This window comes from Meles meles, chromosome 7 (genome assembly GCF_922984935.1).
Source record: "Meles meles chromosome 7, mMelMel3.1 paternal haplotype, whole genome shotgun sequence".
Taxonomy (NCBI): domain Eukaryota; kingdom Metazoa; phylum Chordata; class Mammalia; order Carnivora; family Mustelidae; genus Meles; species Meles meles.
In genome coordinates this window covers 44070844-44092522 of record NC_060072.1, presented here as the reverse complement: position 1 = coordinate 44092522, position 21679 = coordinate 44070844, and the positions used below count along the sequence as shown (strand labels likewise).

The 21679-nt window shown below is 35.4% G+C and overlaps 1 pseudogene; it reads right to left on the bottom strand.

Annotated features, from left to right (window-relative positions):
* Positions 1-12024: 12024 nt before the first annotated feature.
* On the bottom strand, positions 12025-20878 carry LOC123946330 (annotated as a pseudogene).
* Positions 20879-21679: the final 801 nt, after the last annotated feature.

Genomic DNA, 21679 nt, shown 5'->3' with positions numbered 1-21679 from the left:
AAATAAAACCAGAACAAATGATTCAATTCTTTGAGGGTACCAGGACCTGGCATCTCCTTGAAGACCAAACAACATACATTTCCCTTAAACTTACCACTGAATGAATGCTTAACATACAGCCTATTGTTAACATATATTTTCTCTATTCCATAAACTAGATAAATATCATTGGAAAAGTTAATTACACTTTTCAGATTTCTGTTAATCTATAAAATAATGGTAGTTCTTCCCTATATGAAGTAGACTAGAGGTCTTATTTTCAATCTTTTATAAGAAATTCTATTCTGGGGCACCTGGGTGGCTCAGTGGGTTAAAGCCTCTGCCTTCGGCTCAGGTCATGATCTCAGGGTCCTGGAATCGAGCCCCACATCTGGCTCTCTGCTCCTCAGAAAGCCTGCTTCCTCCTCTCTCTGCCTGTCTACCTGTGATCTCTCTCTCTCTCTGTCAAATAAATAAAATCTTAAAAAAGAAAAAAAGAAATTCTATTTTGGAAAAATTAATTTTTGAGAAAAAAATTTCTCAATTTTTTGAGAAAAAAGAAAAATTGAAATGATTTTGCAAAAGAAGTTATTAAGGTTTATATACTCAGATTTTTGAAGATGTAATATATTTTGACAAGAAAATGATACAATTGCCTGACAGCAATCATCGATGAACCAATCAGATGAGCCTCCTCCCATAAAAAAAAGAGCCAAATGGTCAAAGTCACAAAACAAAGTAAAGCAAAAAAACCAATATGCTAAAGATATGGGGGAAAGCAGGAAAAAAATGCTAGAGGATTCATAAGATAAGCATAAATAAAGAGTGCAAGAAGTTATTTTTATTATTCTAGTCAATTTGGGGCTACAAGCATTAAAGGAATAATTCCACTCTAAAATCATCCTACCCAAGACACCATGACTATACATTCTACATGGGAGTTTAAGGCCAAAGCCTTGTACTAATTGTGTGGGGGAATAAAATAAAATACACACACACAAAAACAAAAAGCTACCACATGAGCTTTGCTTAGGGCAGAAAACAGGTAAGATTCAGGATCCCAGTCAGTCTCAGAACATACATATAAAATACAGCATAGCATGATTTAGCCTGACTTAAACAATCACAGTTTAGAGAGGAAAAGGTCATTGCAGGATGCTGTGCTTTACTTTAAATGATTAACCAACTTATGGGAAATTATTTCATAGCAGAGAAATCTCATTTATTAGAAATACTGAATTTTGGATGCCACTTATTAATTCTATGATATAAAAGAGTAATAGGTAATATCAGGCTGAATATTTAAATAAATCATCTCGGGATGATTATCCATTATGACTTACTGGTGAACTTTCTTATTATGGAAAGAAGCTAACTAAAGACATAATCATTGAGTATTAATCCAGCTTGATATTCATTCAAAGGTGGGACAGAAAGATACTGATGAGGGAGAAGCCATTTACCATTAACTCTAGTGCAGTTTCATGGCATTTTTAACCTCTTTTGTGATTTTTTTTGAAGACGCTTTATATTTTACTTAAACTCAAGTACCTAAATGCTACTATGTGGATTATGACAGTTTAGAGGTTTATAAAATCCCTGAATAGTTTATATGGCTACCCAAAAGGGCTTTGGGGCCAAGATGTACTTTAGGTTGACATTCTATGTAGTCATTTATATTTTAATGAAATGGGTGTACAAAGTATGTAGCAGACCATTTTTTTTTAGAATAGCATCTTCTATTTCTTCTTATGCCCTTACACTTTCAGGTTACTCAGGTTGTCACAGCAAAAAATAGCTTCTACCTCCTGTTTTGCCATGCTCAGTGGATGCTTAGTAAGGTCAGAAAACTAAACAAACAAGAACAAAAGAACGAAAAGGGAACATTTTTATAAAAAGGCAGAAATATTAGGAAGAAATGGAAAGATAGATATGGTTAGTTTCTGGCAGTATTTTGCAAGATATACTTCATGTAACATTAGTTCTATAAAATTCTTTTATTCTGAGAGTCCGTGGAAAAAAGTACAATGTTCAAATACACGTGGAAAATCTACATATGCTAACAGTTTTTAAGGCATATTTGCATACCCAGTGCTCTAACTCAGAAAGAGGAGCAACATATTTAACTTTGCTTAGTTATTTATTTCTCAAATGTGTTTGATCATATAAGTCTTTTTTTTTTTCCCTTTTTATTAATTTTTTCAGCGTAACAGTATTCATTCTTTTTGCACAACACCCAGTGCTCCATGCAAAACGTGCCCTCCCCATCACCCACCACCTGTTCCCCCAACCTCCCACCCCTGTCCCTTCAAAACCCTCTGGTTGTTTTTCAGAGTCCATAGTCTCTTATGGTTCGCCTCCCCTCCCCAATGTCCATAGCCCGCTCCCCCTCTCCCAATCCCACCTCCCCCCAGCAACCCCCAGATTGTTTTGTGAGATTAAGAGTCATTTATGGTTTGTCTCCCTCCCAATCCCATCTTGTAGCAGCAATGTCTACAATAGCCAGACTATGGAAAGAACCTAGATGTCCATCAACAGATGAATGGATCAAGAAGATGTGGTATATATACACAATGGAATACTATGCAGCCATCAAAAGAAATGAAATCTTGCCATTTGCGACGACGTGGATGGAACTAGAGCGTATCATGCTTAGTGAAATAAGTCAATGGGAGAAAGACAACTATCATATGATCTCCCTGATATGAGGACATGGAGAAGCAACATGGGGGGGTAGGGGGATAGGAGAAGAATAAATGATCATATAAGTCTTTCTATTATTCAATTCCTATTAAGCAGCTGCTCAAATCAGGATTCGGCAAATCAAACTTTCGGAAAACATGGTTCAGGTTACATGGTCAAGTGTTGACTCTTCCCTTTCAAAACGAAAATTAAAAGGGTTATATATTCAAAAAGATAAACATTTTATATTTGGTTTCTTATTTATATATTCTTTATTTAGAAAATCAAAAGTAAAAAAACTCTGTGAATTCATGTCAGTCAAACTGGGGCTCCTGTCACTCTATGGGCTAGATAGTACTTTCATCCTTTCATCAAAATTTAAAAAATAATTGTAAAACACCAAAAGACCCTATTTCCTTTTACTGTACCAAATATACTCCCAAGTATGGTACAACTACTACCCATTGCTTCTACCTTCTTCAAGTATCCCATTGGTCTTATGACAAAGAAAATGAAGTGTGGCTCCTTTAGTTAAGAATGAGGCTGGCAGAAGGATTTTCCACTGCTAAAGCCAAATATCTGTGAATTTAATTGGTCATCCTTACCAACAGTATGAGGAAGTGTTCTGACACTCTTCTTAATTTTTGAGAGCAGAAATTGTGAATAAGTGTGATTTCAAGTAATAAATTTCAGATCTCATTTGGAATAAGAAAGGAATGGCTTATCTCAATTTATTATGTAGAAATAAGAAAAGCAACCTAGCAGCTTGATTTCTAAACAAAGGAAGTCTTGAATTTTGTAGACATGTTCTTTCTTAATTCAGATATGTAATCTGCTTTCATAAGGGGTACACTGATTTTGGTGTGCAATGAATAGTACTAAGTTTGTTTTTTTTTAAGATTTTATTTATTTATTTGATAGGGAGAAAGAGATCACAAGTAGGCAGAGAGGCAGGCAGGGAGAGAGAGGGGGAAGGAGACTCCCTTGCGGAGAAGAGAGCCTGATGCGGAGCTTGATCCAAGGACTCTGGGATCATGACCTGAGCCCAAAGGCAGAGGCCTTAACCCACTGAGCCACCCAGGGGTCCCATACTAAGAGTTTTTAATACCATCTTCTTCACCTGAGAACTCTCCTTTATGGGACAGTCTTGATGAGAAGAGACTAGATGCATAGTCCATGCAGTTACAGTCCAATAGAAAAGATAGGTAAATTAAATACCTAATTAGCCAAATGGAAATAAGTATAATATGTACAGAGTATACGAAAGGGTACGAGGGTGAGTTTCTTCTAAAAAATTGATTTAAAAATAGTAATAATCAGAAAGCTAAGAAACCACAGTTTGTTGTGTGTAGAGAACTACTGAGCATATAATCCAAGACATAAAGGGAATGGAAATGGACAGTTATGAAATTGAAGAGACCAACTATGACACAATATTCTTAGCTGGATGAGTGGGTTAACTGTGGCACTGCAATATAATGCTGAGAATACAAAATTAGGTTTACAGAAGAGGTTAATGACCTTATTATAGGACATTTTGTTCTGGAAGCATCCATTAAATGTCCAAATAGTAAAGGGAGAGCAGAGGAGAAAGCTGCCTTAATATTGACAATTTTCAGCATAAAGGAGATAATTAAAAATGTGAGAGAATTAGATAACCATATGAGCAAGGGTTGGGAAAGACTCAGAGAGAACACCTTAATCTGAAGGAACACCTAAGGAATATTATATCTAACTGCATTAATATTAGATATTATTTTAATATCCTATTTCCCTATATGTGATAGTTACCTTTTAAAGTATTAGATTAAAAACTTAGTCTTCTGGTGTTACCAAAACAATTTATATATTTATTGAAAAAAACCTACTTTTTGAATAGTTCATTGGTATTACTATTGAATCTGCATCTATGCGGGTAACAAAAGAACTATTCTTTTACTTTCTACTCAATATGAGAAGAGAAATTACAATTTTTAATCATAAGTGGTCCTCCATTTAAAGTGATATTCTATGCCGAATATCAAGTGAATCATATTGAATTGTTGCCCCTATATTCGTATTCTTTCTTCAGTGTTCTTAATCAGGATAAATTCTATTCTACTTTCTAGGGCCGCTGAGCTGTAGAATTAGATCTAGATGGCACTATGTATCTTAGGAGGGCAATATGACATAATGGAGATTACTATGGACTCTGAAATTTGAAAACCTCAAGTTCAAATAATGAGCAAGTTAACTTTCAGAGTTAGGAAACATAGTTAAGCCAGTTTAACTCAACTGCGCCTGTACACAAAACTTAAATGTAGATCTCAAAGACTATTCACATATACAATAACCAATATCAGATACAGATTACATAGATAATGTCCAATATTAGATCCCAGATCTATAAATTTCATTCTCCTAATTAATACCCTCAGAATTTTTTAATTATTCTGACCTTTATAGTCATTGATGTGTTGTTAGTTCTTAAAATTCATATAAATGGATTTATAGGATATAATTTCATTTGTGTCTGCTTCTTTTGCTCAATATAATGTCTGTTAATCCATATTATTCTGCATATCAGAATTTTATCCTTTTATAGGTGTATAGTATTTTATTATCTGACTAGAACAGCTCATCCATTTTCCTGTAGAAAGATTTACGAGTTCTTTCTAGTTTGTAAATATTATGAATAAAGCTATTGCAAGCATTCTTTTATATGTGATTTTGAGAATAAATACATACATGCCTTTTGGGTAGACAGCAGCAGTGGATTTGTTGAGTCATAATGTTGGCATATGTTTAGCTTTAATAATACAGTTTTCCTAATTCTTATAGCCAGTTTAACCACCACCAACAGTGAATGAGCATTCTAGATCCTTCATATATTTATAAGTAATTAATATTATAAACCTATTTAGTTTTAGCTATCCTGGTAGGTGCAACATAGTATATCACAGAGGAGTTAATTTGTATTTACCTGCTGAAAAATGCTGTCGAGTATGTTCCATACGATTTTTGGAGATTCGGATTTTTTTTTATCAGTTCTTATTCACTGCAATTTCTTTCTTCAGGATGTCTTGATTTCCCCCTCATTCCTGAAGAATATTTTCCTTCAATATATGATTCTGGGCTGACAATTCTTTCTTTCTGGCTTTCATGGTTTCTGTGGGAAACCTGCTGTCATGAGAATTATTTTTGCCTGATAGTTAAAATGTTGTTTCTCAATGGAACTTCCAAGATTTTTCTTTGTCATTAGTATTCAGAGTTTGAGTATGATGTCTCTTGGTGTTGATATCTTTTGTTTTATCTTGTTTCAGATTTGCTCACCTTAAAATTGTGGGTTTCCCTTTTGTCAAATTAGAGGATTCTTCAGCCATTATTTCTTCAAGTACTCTTTCAGCCTTATCTTTTTTTTTTTTTTTTTTAATTTCCTTCTTGGACTCCAATTATACCAATGTGAACTTTTTCTTTCACCCATGCCAATGCCTGTGTTTCTGTTCCTTTTTTTTTTTCCAGTTTATTTTCTCTCTGTTGTTCTCATTGGATTTTTATCACTTAGTCTTTAGGTTCATTAATTGTCTCCTTTATTCCATCCATTCTGCTCTTGAGCCCATCTACTGAGTTATGTTAGATACCAGATTTTTCAGTTCCATCATTTCCATTTGGTTCTTCTTTATAGCTTCAGTCTCTTTGCTGAGAATGTCTGTATCCTTGCAGTAACTCTCTATTTTTCATTTGTTTCAAATATATTCATAAGTACTCATTTAAACACTGTTGTGGTGATTGTTTTAAAGTCTTTGTTAGATAATTCCAACACCTCTGTTATTTTAGTGTTGGTATCTATTGATTGTCTTTTTTTATTCCATTTGAGATCTTTCTGATTCTTGGTAGGTGAATAATTTGATACTTAAATGGACATTTTGAGATTATGAAACTCTGGATCTCATTTAAACCTGTTTTAACTGGCTTGTTCTGACCCTCCTCTGGCAAAGAAAGGGCAAAGTGCAACATCATTATTGCCAGAAAAGTAGAAGTCCAAATTCCCCACTTGGCCTGTGTTGATACCCAAGATTAGGAGGTAGTCATTATTATTGTGGAATGGTAGTTCTGGAACCCTCCCATCCCTGCATTAATAGCTACCTATCTAGGAGTGCTAAACTCTGCCTTTTCTTTTTTTTTTTCCAGCATTTTACATGCTTTCCACTTACACCAAGTTGGGGAAGATATCCTTGTTACTGCTGGCAAGAGTGAAAGTTTTGACTCTCTAAGAGCCCTCTAATGCTTTCCCAGGAGGAGTGGAGGAGGAACACTGCCTCATTACCTCAGGCTCACCATTAATAACATGCCGAGTCCTTATTACCACCTAGAAGAAATGATTGTATTGGCTCCCAAGTCATCCTTCTCTGACACTTCTCTGTGGTAGTGGAGGAAGTTGGTTCACATTGTTACAACTTGGAAACAGTGAAAACCTAGGCTCCCCACTCTGCTTTTGCTGGGTGGGTTAGGGGTAGCCATGGTTTTTCATATAGTTCTTTTTCTTTTGTTTTGTTTTACAATAAAGTATTTGTTATATAAAATTTTCTTTCTTACTATACAGCCAATTTCTTGTCTTTGCGTTGGAAACATCAGGCATTTATTGGGACTCTTATTTTTGTCTGCAACTGTGTTATTCTAGATTGCTGTCTTCTCCAGCTCCAAGTTTGGGATATACGAGACAAAAAGAAAATGTAGGAAACTCATCATTGTGTCATTCCTCAGATCTCAAGATCCTTAGTCTTTCTGCCTTTTTTGCTTCACCTTTCAGAATGTTCATTTTTGTAGATAATGTATGCCTGGGTTTTAACTGAACTTAGGTAAAGGTATAGGGAAAAATACATAAGTATGTCTACCCTGTCTGCCCAGGGTAATTAAATGTTTGTTTTCTTACAACATGGAGTATATACCATATTTTACTGGATTATTTACAGTACACTGTGCAATTAATGAAACCGCTCACCTAGACAGAACCATTTATACATTTGTCACTTATTGATAAATTTCTGTCAATTAAATGTTTATTTTCTTACAACATGGAGTATACACTACATTTTGCTGGGTTATTTATCATGCGCTGTGCAATTAGAGCAATCACCACTAGGCCATGGGGAAATTAACTCTCTGATGGAACTGTTTATACATTTGTCACTCACAAATTTCTTAATTCTCTTCTAAAAAGAGTTATCTTCAATGATGGTATGTTAGTTCTAGCATATTGAGAGTTTTACATATTTTTAAATAAATGTATGCTTTAATTCAATGTGTCACAGATTTTTGAAAACTATTAAGATGATCACTGATAATATAAACCTAATGATATTAAATACATATTGCCTTTCAGGATTAAATGTTACTTTTGTCATGATATTTGTTGTTTGAAACACTAGTAAATTATATTTATGAATACTTTAGGATTTTATTGTACTGGGATTTTTAAAATTAGATGTGTTTATATAGTTGATGACTGTCTTAAAATAAGCTGAAAAGTTTTACAACTTTTCTTATGCTTTCACATAATTCAAATAACATGGAAGTTGAGATGTCTTATTGCTTATGTCTGTATAGATAGCTGCATTTCTCTTCTAAATGCAATATAAAAGAATGCCCATTTTACCACTTCTCTGTTTCAGCAAGTATTCAGTTTTAACTAAGGAGGTGGCCCTGGTTCCTAGTATAACCAAGAGATTGGTTGTATTTGATGGGACAATAAGTGAGTTCTCAGTTGATCATGTTTACTGAGACATATAAAATAACTCCTCAATCTCTCCCAGGCATGTTTTTCTCTATAATTGAGGCGATCTCTGAAATCCCAGATACCAATCCCCAATTCTCCTTCCTTCTTGATTCATTTAACTTTATGGTCACTTTCACCCTTATTTCCTAATTTTTTGAGGTATATTTGTAGCATACATCAAGATCACCATGAACTGCATGGCCAGAGCATACCGCAAAATAGCAGCACTCTGGTTTTGAAAAATCTGTAACATAGTGACTCAGAATAAAACGGATGGAACCCTAAAATAAGAAAAAATCTGTAAGCCAGTTTATTCCATCAGTCTCTGATGTCACTTTTTAGTAGTAGTCCAGGAAAAAAGTCAGACTTGGGATTGCAGTTGAGGGATCAGAAGTCTGAGATAACAAAAACAGCAAGAGAGTAGTGTATTCACTTAGTCATCCTCTCAGCAGAGAAAGACTTGCCTGACATATAGGAAAACAAAACAAAAGCAAAAAACTTCTCAACAAAGTCCATTTTTGGTGAACTCTCATAAATCTTCCTTTAAAAAAAATTGGACTGCCTGTTTTTGTTGTTCTCATTATTTTGAAAATTCCAGACCACTCAAATTGACTCAGGCCAAGATCTTCAACTCAATTATAGTCTGTCTTTCAATATGAACTAAAGTTCCCTAATCCTTATTTAGTAATTCAGCTTCTGGTGACAGACTCTTCTGTATGGGTCAAAGAGTTTCCACAAACTCTTTAAGGTAGAAGGTACACTACTTTGCCTCCAAGGAATTTGGATGCTGACTTTGAAATCACATACCAGAGAATCATCAATGACTGTCAGGAATCCATTCTGAAGGTTAGTGCTACAGTTGGTGTGATACCTGCTCCCACACAATTTTGTTTATTGACAGGTGAAGAGTCCTCCATATCTAAAGGGTCTTTTAGAGTCAAATTCCCATCCACTGTTCTGTCTTCCATTATAGCATGAACATAACTTCCATGATCCCCCCATGTTTAACTGATGGAGAAGGGGCATCTAACAAAATTGCCTCACCTGTTCCTGATTTTGGGTTTGCCTGGTCAAGGCAGTATGATTGTTCTTCCCACTAAGTGCTAAAAATGAAGTTAGTTAAGACATAGTTAACTTGACCCAAAGTCACATGAAATAGTATACTGCTGATCTGTTATCTCTGTTACCCAAATTATGTTTAGAAGAAAATATCAATATCAATATCAGTATCACTTCATTGATAGAACTAACTTCTAAAAACTCCTTATATTTAAATACCATGATTGTTTCTTTAAAACAAATTAAACCAGAACAGTGTATTTTTAAGACAAATGACAAGAGTGATGTTTTCCTGTAGAATGTTAAGCCATTTTTAGTATGCACTGAATAATCAAGTGCCACGCTATGGTTACTCTGATTGAAAAACATTAACACCCCCCCCCCTTAAGATCTATATAAATGAAACTTGCTGGGCTTGTGATAGTTATCTGAATTACCTTCCTCTTCTTTCAGAATATGTTTTGCCAATAGAAATTTCTGCAGTTTGGCCCCTGGTTATCTGAATTCACACATGACAGAAGCTAGTTTTCAACTGCGCTTTTTTTCCCTCCTCCAGTTCTCCCTTGAGAATTGTATCTTGAAGTTGTTTAGTTGAAAGCTTAAATGGTAAAGGGACTGGAAATGGTATTTAGGATTCTGTAAGGGAATAAGCAATTGAGGGTAGGCCCCTGAGAACAGTCTTTGGTGACACACGAACACAATTACGGTCTCAAACTGACCGCTGAGAATCCATGAACCAAGGAGTAGGCTGTAAAAAGAGTTGGTGCCCTTTTGCTGAGAGAGCCTTGGTTCCTCTTCTACATTTCACAGACTGCTCAAATAGAACAAAGAAAGACAAACATGCACACTGAATGTGTAACCAGTTCAGAGAAAGAAAGGTTAATTAATAGCAGAGATGGTAAGGTTACACTGAAATCCAAGAATAAGACCTTCTTAAGGACACCGCTGAAAAGCAGAGCATGAAAGGATCAAAAAGAGCACCAGGTACACATAGAGGAGAAAAAGTTAGATTTTGTTATGTTGTAGAGTCTAAATTTTTGAAGAGCTACTAAGATGTGATCACAAAAATATACATATATATCTTGAACCCCAGAGTTCATATCTTCCCTATAGGACTGCATTAGGGAATTAGAAATGAAAATTTTCTGTTAAAATGTAATTTTGCCAGCTGCTTCATGTTCAGATGGTTTTGAATATTTATAGCAAATATCATAATTGTTCTCTTCTGAATTGTCAATTCAAAGTGTGCTCGTTTATTCTCACATTAGTATTTCCTTATCTGTATGAAGCATTTAAACTCTAATGATTTTGACATGTTTATTTTAATATTTTGATCCATAGCTATTTGTCTTTTAATTGCAGTTTCCTTATATTGAGAAGTTGTGGTATTTTATGATGAATGTCTACTGACATTCTTCTTTGGGAGTTTTTCCATTACTTTAAAATTCAGAAAATTCCCCCATCCTGAATATTTTATTTTATAGTATCTTTATGATATAAACACATGCTAGATATATTATAAACATATATTAGAGAAATATGTACCTTTATAACAATTGTTATTAATATAGTTAGAACCTTACTATGAAATCATTAGAAAATCATCTTTTTCTTTTGAAAGATTTTACTTATTTATTTGACAGAGAGAGCGAGAGAACACAAGCAAGCAGAACAGCAGAGGAAGAGGGAGAAGCAGGCTCCCCTACTGAACAGGGAGCCCAATGCGGGGCTCAATCTGAGGACCTGAGCCGAAGGCAGTCGCCTAACCGACCGAGCCATCCAGGTGTCCCAGAAAATCATCTTACATATGTTTGTTTCTTTCTTAATTTGAAAATAGATTCTAGATCTCAGGGTCCTGGGATCGAGCCCCGCATCAGGCTCTCTGCTCCGCGGGGAGCCTGCTTCCTCCTCTCTCTCTGCCTGCCTCTCTGCCTACTTGTGATCTCTCTCTCTGTCAAATAAATAAATAAAATAAAATAAAAAGAAAATAGATTCTATTTATAATATTTTATTCACATGCTCAAATTTTCTTATGAAAGAAGTACAAAGGGATGGAGGAAAATGATAGAGGAAATGATATTGCTTATTTTAGTGAAGATGCCTGAAAAGTACCTATTGAGTAACATACTAATAATATAGTGGAATTCTTAAGGGCAGTAATTTCTTCAAAGTTATTGTAAGGAACTGTATCTTTAAAAATTATGCATGTGATAAAAATAACAGGAAAAATGATGGCAACTGCACTGCTATGAAACAACCTGAGCACAGAAAATTGTTAAAATGATATTTTTCTATGTAATATACATAGTAATAGATTATCAGAACACAGAATACCAAAGGAAATCTGTAAGTTTATTTAACATTATTACCCATTATGTAATTGAAAGCTGGAGTATGTGCATGTATATGAAATGGGTACAGTGAAATCCTCTAAAATGTGGAAATGATTTTAGAATAGGGAACATTATTGCAATTTCTATTGTTGTTGTTACTGCTGCTGCTGTTGTTTTCCAAGATTTATTGAAGAAATTATAGAACAGCAGAAGGATTCAAGTGGCTCCACATGGCATTTTGAAATTCAACCCAACTGTAGGCTGAGTGACCTGCAGGTTGGACAAAGCCCAAGAATTTCAACATTTCCTCAGTGTCAGGATCTACTTCAAGGATATCCTGATCCAGGACTGAGACCTCAGGAACATAATTATCTCTCCTTTCTCTCTCCTCATCCTTGATTGAGATACCTCTCACAGAGCATTTCTGCATTCACTTCAGATGTGTGACACAGCCAGCTATCTTGTTGCAGTTTCTTGCTGGGAATAGCAACAATCTCCTCACACACACACTTGGTGTGGAAGTTGTTCCCCAGGCATGTGTAGTACTTCTCAATGATGACCTGGACCGCTTTCTTCACAGTTTTGATGCAAACACAGCCCACATTGGCAGGTCCCTGGTAAAATAGAATTCCAATTTCCTCATAAAAGTAAAGTACTAAGCAGGAGTTGGAATAGATTGTAAATAATTGAAATGTTTTAAAAGTCATGAAAGGGTCGTCACAAGCATGTTTCACACTTTATAATGATACTAGAGGGGCGCCTAGGTGGCTCAGTCGTTAAGTGTCTGCCTTCAGCTCAGGTCATGATCCCAGGGTCCTGGGTCTGGCTCCCTGCTCCACAGGAGGTCTGCTTTGCCTTCTCCCACTCCCTCTGCTTGTGTTCCCTCTCTCACTGTCTCTCTCTCTGTCAAATAAATAAATAAATAATCTTTTTAAAGATACTAGAGTAGGATGTGGTATATTTGGACAAGAATGGAGTCAGTGCTGATGTAACTGTTCTTGACGTTCTCTTTATTTTGACTATCTACAGGAGCATGAGAGTACTGACTATTAAATTGATATAGAATTATGTGCTACATGAGTCTCTTACCCTATGACCCAACAATCGCACTACTGGGTATTTACCCTAAAGATACAAACGCAGTGATCCGAAGGGGCACATGTACCCGAATGTTTATAGCAGCAATGTCTACAATAGCCAAACTATGGAAAGAACCTAGATGTCCATCAACAGATGAATGGATAAAGAAGATGTGGTATATATACACAATGGAATACTATGCAGCCATCAAAAGAAATGAAATCTTGCCATTTGCGACGACGTGGATGGAACTAGAGGGTATCATGCTTAGTGAAATAAGTCAATCGGAGAAAGACAACTATCATATGATCTCCCTAATATGAGGACATGGAGATGCAACATGGGGGATTAGGGGGATAGGAGAAGAATAAATGAAACAAGATGGGATTGGGAGGGAGACAAACCATAAATGACTCTTAATCTCACAGAACAAACTGGTGGTTGCTGGGGGGAGGTGGGGTTGGGAGAGGGGGAGGGGGGTGGTTATGGACATTGGGGAGGGTATGTGCTATCGTGAGTGCTGTGAAGTGTATAAACCTGGCGATTCACAGACCTGTACCCCTGGGGATAAAAATACATTATATGTTTATAAAAAAAAAAAAATTGGAAGGGGAGGAGAACCATAAGAGACTATGGACTCTGAAAAACAATCTGAGGGTTTTGAAGGGTCGGGGGTGGGAGGTTGGGGGAACAGTTGGTAGGTAATTGGGAGGGCACGTATTGCATGGAGCCCTGGGTGTTGTGCAAAAACAATGAATACTGTTACGCTGAAAAAATAAATAAATTTAAATACTGAAAAAAAAAAACATTGAAGATACACTTTAAAAGAGTAACGTGTGACAGTAAAAATATTATTTGAGAGAGAGCAAATGAGATAAATAATATTCTTTTCAGAAAGTTGGCTCAGTTAGGATTATGTATGACCTTCTTGGAATATATTATGTCATGATGAACAAACCCAATAGAAAGTGAATGACTTAATTTTTATTCATATCATACACAATGCAAAAAAAAAAAAAAGGCTTTGGGGTGCCTGGGTGGCTCAGTGGTTTAAGCTGCTGCCTTCGGCTCAGGTCATGATCTCAAGGTCCTGGGATCGAGTCCCTCATCGGGCTCTCTGCTCATCGGGGAGCCTGCTTCCTCCTCTCTCTCTCTGTCTGCCTCTCTGCCTACTTGTGATCTCTCTCTCTCAAATAAATAAATAAAATCTTTAAAAAAAAAAAAAAGGCTTTGTCTATACTTTCCCTAATTTCTCCATTAGCACTTAGGTCTTTTTAAGATTTATTTATTTATTTTAGAGAGCAGGAGAGAGCATGCACACACACACTTGTATAAGTGGGGTGACAGGCAGAGGGAGAGAATCTTCAAGTAAACTCCCCACTGAGCATAGAGCCTGATGCAGAGCTCGATCACACAAACCGTGAGATCATGACCTGAGCCTAAATCAAGAGTCAGACACTTAAATGACTGAGCCACCAGGCACCCCATGAATGCTTAGTTTTGAAACTATCATTGAATTAACAGAAAACATAGCATTCCCTTCACTAGGCTTCACATGGATTATTTTGTGAGATACACATGAAAACACACAGTCATGCGGCAACAGTATCTAAACAAAAGACAAAAGGAGATACTGGTGCATAAGGGAAATGTAATTGATATTTTATATCAGAGAGGATTTACTCCATAACTCTTGCTAATTAGTTCTGGAGACAAATATAGTATATAGTGAAATACACAACATTAGTCTACAGGAAAACATTTTCCCAAATGAAATACTGACATAAATATTCAAGTATGATAAAATATTTAGTTATTCATCTTCAATATCTTTTAGTGAACTTTCAAAGTTCATGACTAGAAATTTTATTAAATTATATTTAATGTAAATGAATATTAGTGGATAATTTCTAGAAAACAAAAAAAGTTCTTAATATCACTATTAACTATCTTCATTTCAGATAGTTATGTCTATAATTTTAAAACATAAAACACACTGACTTTTTTAGCAATCTTAAACTCATTGGTAATCACTTAAATGTGAAGTGAAGCAAAAAAATTATAGATATAACTTTACTAAAGAAGTATAAACTCCCTACTAGATAAATAAGAACTTCACAGTTATTTTCTGTACACATCTTAGCATAATTATAAAATGTTACATGTATTCCTATTAATATAAATTTTCAGAAAGTCCTCAAGAAAGCAGAATAATTTAACAGCTACATTGTGATTTTATTTTTATTTCCAATAGTCCTTGTTAAATTTATGATGTTGAGGGAAAACAAAACTGTAATCTCAATAAAAGTATTGAGGTCTGATTATCAGGTTCAGATTATGTGCTAACTGAAAAACAGAATCCCCCTTTCCATGACTTGTGCTTTCTACTCGATGTGTAGAATACACAGGGTTTTCACAGCCAACTCAAAGAGAAAACATACTGCCTTATATTTAAGATTGAAGATTTCGTGTACCTTTCATGTACTTGCACCTTGTGAATTTTCAGATTCTAAGATAACTTAGTCACGCACATTGATTATCATGTGATCAATTTTATGAAGACTCAAATGTTAGAGTGAGGTTTTCTTTTCATCATTTCATAACATCTCTAAAAAGACTAGTTTTATAAAATCTTTAATCATCTACATGTTATGAAATCTTTTACTTTCCCTTATCCTCTTTGTATCAGAAAATTATGTGGCTCATTCTTTCTTTCTAAGCAATCAGTGCAAGTTTTTAGCTTTAACTGACATTTTCCCATTTTTAATTTGTTCTTACAAACAAAACAGAAGTTTCCACATGTCTGTAACTGCCATGAAAATATGTATACTTCCTCTAAAATATTTCTTCACATAATGCTTCACAAAATAAAACTGACTTTTCCTGTAAAATCCCACTGTCTTGTGGTATCCACAAGCTACATCAACTAACTAAATTTAATTTTAAGCTAATTAAAATTATATGAAAGTGAAAATTTAGTTCTTTAGTGCACTGGGTACATTTTAAGTGCTCAAAAGCAATATATGGCTGGTGACTACCATATTGGAAAGCACAGATACATTTTCATAGATTTATTAAAACAACAAAAAAGGGAAAGATGTTAGTGTGTGTGTGTGTGTGTGTGTGTGTTTCTTTTGGTTTCTTCTGAGGGAATTAGAATTCTGTGTATCTCCTGAAATTCTGAGACCATGCCAGAAGGAGTAAGTGATGTCTAGAAAGTCTGGAATTGTCATAATGAACGAAAGCCATCCATAGGGAGATTAGAGAAATAAGAGTCCTTGGAGAACCATAGAATTTTAAGTGACAACGTGCACAGATGCTACAGTCCCTGTCAGTCAAGTGAATTAAGTGTGCTCAAAAAATTGGAATGGGCATAGGGAAACATAGGGGATTTTACTTTTTAATACATATTATTTTTATATTCTGCCCAAAAACTTCTCTTCATTGCCCATTAACACATAAGAAAACTCTCTCCGTGCCTTTACCCAGGAAATAAAGAAATCCAGAATCCAAGGACACAAAAAGAGAGCTCCCTGCTACAAAAGGAGGGTGGAACAGAATAACATTTTTCCATTTTGTTGTGCTATCACAGAAAAAAATGAAACAAAACTAGACAGTTAATTTCTCAGTAGGTTATTCTGCCACTTTAAATTCTTTTTTTTTTTTTTTTTTTTTTTGAATTTGGCAGTGGTAGATACCCCTTTGGGACTTTATTTTAAATTTTTTTTTCCCTTTTTATTAATTTTTTCAGCGTAACAGTATTCATTCTTTTTGCACAACACCCAGTGCTCCATGCAAAACGTGCCCTCCCCATCACCCACCACCTGTTCCCCCAACCTCCCACCCCTGACCCTTCAAAACCCTCAGGTTGTTTTTCAGAGTCCATAGTCTCTTATGGTTCGCCTCCCTTCCCCAATGTCCATAGCCTGCTCCCCCTCTCCCAATCCCACCTCCCCCCAGCAACCCCCAGTTTGTTTTGTGAGATTAAGAGTCTTAATTTAAGAATTATGTAATATTTTTTTAACTTTTTTTTAAATTTATTTATTTTTTCAGCGTAACAGTATTCATTGTTTTTGCACAACACCCAGTGCTCCATGCAAAACGTGCCCTCCCTATTACCCACCACCTGTTCCCCCAACCTCCCACCCCTGACCCTTCAAAACCCTCAGGTTGTTTTTCAGAGTCCATAGTCTCTTAAGGTTCACCTCCCCTTCCAATTTTTTTTTTATAAACATATAATGTATTTTTATCCCCAGGGGTACAGGTTTGTGAATCGCCAGGTTTATACACTCCACAGCACTCACGATAGCACATACCCTCCCCAATGTCCATGAACCCCTCCCCCTCTCCCAACCCCGCCTCCCCCCAGCAACCCCCAGTTTGTTTTGTGAGATTAAGAGTCATTTATGGTTTGTCTCCCTCCCAATCCCATCTTGTTTCATTTATTCTTCTCCTATCCCCCTAACCCCCCATGTTGCTTCTCCATGTCCTCATATCAGGGAGATCATATGATAGTTGTCTTTCTCCGATTGACTTATGTAATAATTTTTATTTGACCCTCCATTGCACACATATGAGTGTATGCTTGGTTGAAGGCAGGGAAAATGGAAGACAAATATAATACACATCCCCAAGTGTATTATAGAATAAATGAAGTGAAATATTCATGAAAGATTACAGGCAGTCAGGTTTCACTCAGAGCTAATAAACTGAACATCAAATCTTAGTGTTTATTCATAATCACACAAAATATATATCCAATTTTATATTTATATTAGCATACCCCTTTATGGCTATATGTTCACAGAATATAATCTTTATACACATTAAAAGATTTTTATTTCTCTTTTGTAAGGTTTGTAGTGTTTCTTCTTCCCAGCTCACCCTCCCTTTCATTCATGAATTACAGAAAAGTTCTAGTTATATCAGTGGAGTAGCTGAAATATATTACAATATGTAAAACTGGTCTTTTTTTTCTTTTCAGTTTTAAAAACAATAAACAAGATGTCCATTAACATTATAAAACAATTATGAAGCTGCCGGAGTTCTACCCTGAGCCTACCCTGGACTCCACCTACTTGTTTGGAGGATATCCAAACTAGTGTTTCAACCTTAATTCCCACCAATTCAGCCATATAGGCAGAAAATGGAGAACTTAAAGGAAGAAAAATGAGTCTGTTGGTGCTGAGGGGTAGCTCACTAAAGTAACTGAAGGGAGCTCATTCTCAGAAACACTAGGGATTTTTACCAAAGGGAGAGCTGACATAGATAATTTCGGGTTAGCTGTATCAAAACTGCAAAAACTCTTAGATCCATCCCAGAACTGCCATGGGAGGGGAATAGTCTTAAGAAATTGACTTCTGTCCTTGGTAGTTTGGGACTATGTATCTATTGAAGCTTCCTGTTGGTTTTCTTTTTGAGGAATTTTGAAGACTGGTGGTTTACTGAATGAACCACAAAGAGTGTAGTAAGGAGAGAGGAAAATGAAGTAGGTCTGGGTGTACAAGTTTTTACTGCTTTAACCTAGTTGTGCTGTCAAGTCAGGATATGGACTGTGCGCTATGTATATCTTAAGAGGGTGGCTTCAAAATAGGCCACGATATACCCCATGAGAAAGCCAACATTCTGATGCCAGTTGAAATAGAATGCTGATGATGGACAGGTATTAGCATTTTCCCTGTACCTACTCCGAAGGGATCTCCTCAGAGGCTAGGTCCTCCATGAAATCATTTTATAACACAGTGCAAATTCTGAGGCACAATAAAACAAAAGAATCTACAAAATTCCAAACACTTTCGGAAATCTAACTAAGGAAATTGTTTTCTAGATATACTTGGTATTACAGGATTTTGTGTTCCCTTAGTCCCCGCAATTCTTGGTCACACCACTTCGAAGAATGAAGAGGTAGACCAGACCAATAGTGGTGCGTAGCAAAGTTTATTGAGCAAGAGTACAAAGCTCCCAGAGAGGGAGGGGGATTTGAGTGGGTTGCCATTGTTTCTAAGTTTAGGGGGTTTTATGAGTTCTTTTGCAGAACTATCTTAAGCAATTAGGGCTTTGGTCACATTATCTACCTACCTATTAGGTTAATGTTTATATACTGACAAATCCATTTTTTTTGGATGGCTTAAGTCTTAACTGCCCCTTGCCTGTGATATTGACTTGTGCTTTTGTGGTTAACTGTTTTATTTTAGGACGTTTTGCAGAAGTCATTTCTGCAAAGGCTGCAAAGCAGAAAGTCAGTGTGGTCCTGTCTAAGCTGCAAAACAGGAGGTCAGTGTGATTTTAGCTGTCCTGACTCCATATTTTCTTTTTGGGGACCCTCATTCTGATTGCCTAACTGTTCAACTAACACTTAACAGGATAGAAGAGCTTAAACAATTTTTTCCAAATAAAAATTAGTTTTGTATTAATGTAACATAGACATCATTATTATAAACACAAGTAAGCATTAAATCAGTGATTTTAATAAACTATTATTTCCCGAATGTACAACTAGATTTTTTTTGCCCCATTTTCTTACTGGTTTTAAATCTGTGCCTATACACAGTAGAGAATTTACAAAAATTATCCCAATAATCAGGCAAAAATGTTTGTCATTAAAAATGGGGTGCCAGCGTAGCTCAGTCAGTTAAGTGCCCAACTCTTGATCTCAGTTCAGGCCTTGATCTCAGGGTCATGAGTTCAAACCCCATGTTAGGCTCCACACCAGATCCATGTGGAACCTACTTAAAAAAAAAATGCTTAAAAATTTGGAAATGATCATTGGAAGTTTTTTGGTTTAATTTCTTATCTAGATTATTGCCTCTATTGTCCTGTTCATACTTTAAAGTTTAAAACACAGTTCTAGTTTTCTTTTTAATGTGATTAAATTTTACATTTTTACCTGATTAGCAATTCTGATAATGTGTAAATGAAAAGTTTCTTAACATTTATAATACTATTTCTGTAGTTTAACATTGTGAATTTTTTTCATTATTATCAAATTAAACACCTATTTTATAAAATAAATAATGTATTTTTGTTGTTGTTAGTGCTTAGGATCTGTGCATATTTAAACATCTTGAAAAATGTGACTTTTTTTTCTCTAAATTATTCAATACCTAATTTAGTCTTCTATATTCATATGTAATCCATAAACTCCTTGAATCAAACACAATTTATAGCTATTTAAGAGTTTTACCAAGAAATGGTATGCATACAATATAGAAAGAAGGAAACAATAGACCCAGATAACATTAGCTTCTTGAAAGCTGAAGTTTTTTCCTATTTTTTTTTCCATTTTATTTATTTTTTCAGCGTAACAGTATTCATTCTTTTTGCACAACACCCAGTGCTCCATGCAAAACGTGCCCTCCCCATTACCCACCACCTGTTCCCCCAACCTCCCACCCCTGACCCTTCAAAACCCTCAGGTTGTTTTTCAGAGTCCATAGTCTCTTATGGTTCGCCTCCCCTCCCCAATGTCCATAGCCCGCTCCCCCTCTCCCAATCCCACCTCCCATGGATAAAGAAGATGTGGTATATATACACAATGGAATACTATGCAGCCATCAAAAGAAATGAAATCTTGCCATTTGCGACGACGTGGATGGAACTAGAGCGTATCATGCTTAGTGAAATAAGTCAATCGGAGAAAGACAACTATCATATGATCTCCCTGATATGAGGACATGGAGAAGCAACATGGGGGGGTAGGGGGATAGGAGAAGAATAAATGAAACAAGATGGGATTGGGAGGGAGACAAACCATAAATGACTCTTAATCTCACAAAACAAATTGAAAGCTGAAGTTTTTAAGGAAGCAGAAATGTCAATGCAACTTAAAATACCTTTATGGGTCTCTGTAGATTCTATATAGCAATGGAGATTTGGTCTGTGACATTTCAGAATATTTCCAGGTTCAGCAGTCACGCACTGTGACAAGGCTTCCTGGTGTAACTAATAATACAATGACTGTGGTGGGTCTCTGGTATCTGTAGGGAATCATTCCTGCATTCAGATTTACTATAAGGCCTGTTGTGTTCTGAAGTATTATTTAGGAGTAACTCAATGTATATCTACTATTATTTGAAATTTTATTTTTAGAGTTCACTGAGCTAAACTACAGGAGGCAAATGAGATGTGATTTCCTAACAGAAAACCTTAGATTTGTCACTATTGCAGAATAAATTGTTTAAATTAAATGTTATTCTTGAAGAGCAATAAATAGACCGAAGTTATGTGTCAAGCCAAAAGAGTTTGAAAATGAATTTCTTAGATAAGGTTTTTTGCTGTATTTATGAAAAGTATATAAATATGGTGATTCAGTGTGTATTCCTCAGGAGAAAAAAAATATCTTTCTGATACATGGCATAAGAAAATATTTGCCAACAAAATTAAAATAAATTAGACATATGTGGAATGTTTGTCAAAGTAACTTAATAACCTTATTTTTTTATGTATCTCCCAAACAGGATGAGTATTACTCAATTTGTTTTGGAGGTATTACTTTAAGAATGCTATAAATTAGGAAAAGAAAATGCTCTAAATTAAACTAAAAGTGGGAATCTATATATTTGAGTTATTTTCTATAGAAATTGGCTAAATCAAATCATTTTTTAATTTTGTTCCTAAGCTTTTATTCTATCATACTTGCATAGTTTTAGAACCTCTTTTATTCTTTCAGTTAATCATGTCTTTTATGTTCTTCCTTCTTGTTTTATTCTACTCTGTTGATTAGGGATTTCTATTTTTATAAGTCAGTCTTTCTGTGTAGTTGGTATGTTAGCATACAATCCTAGTTCTACAA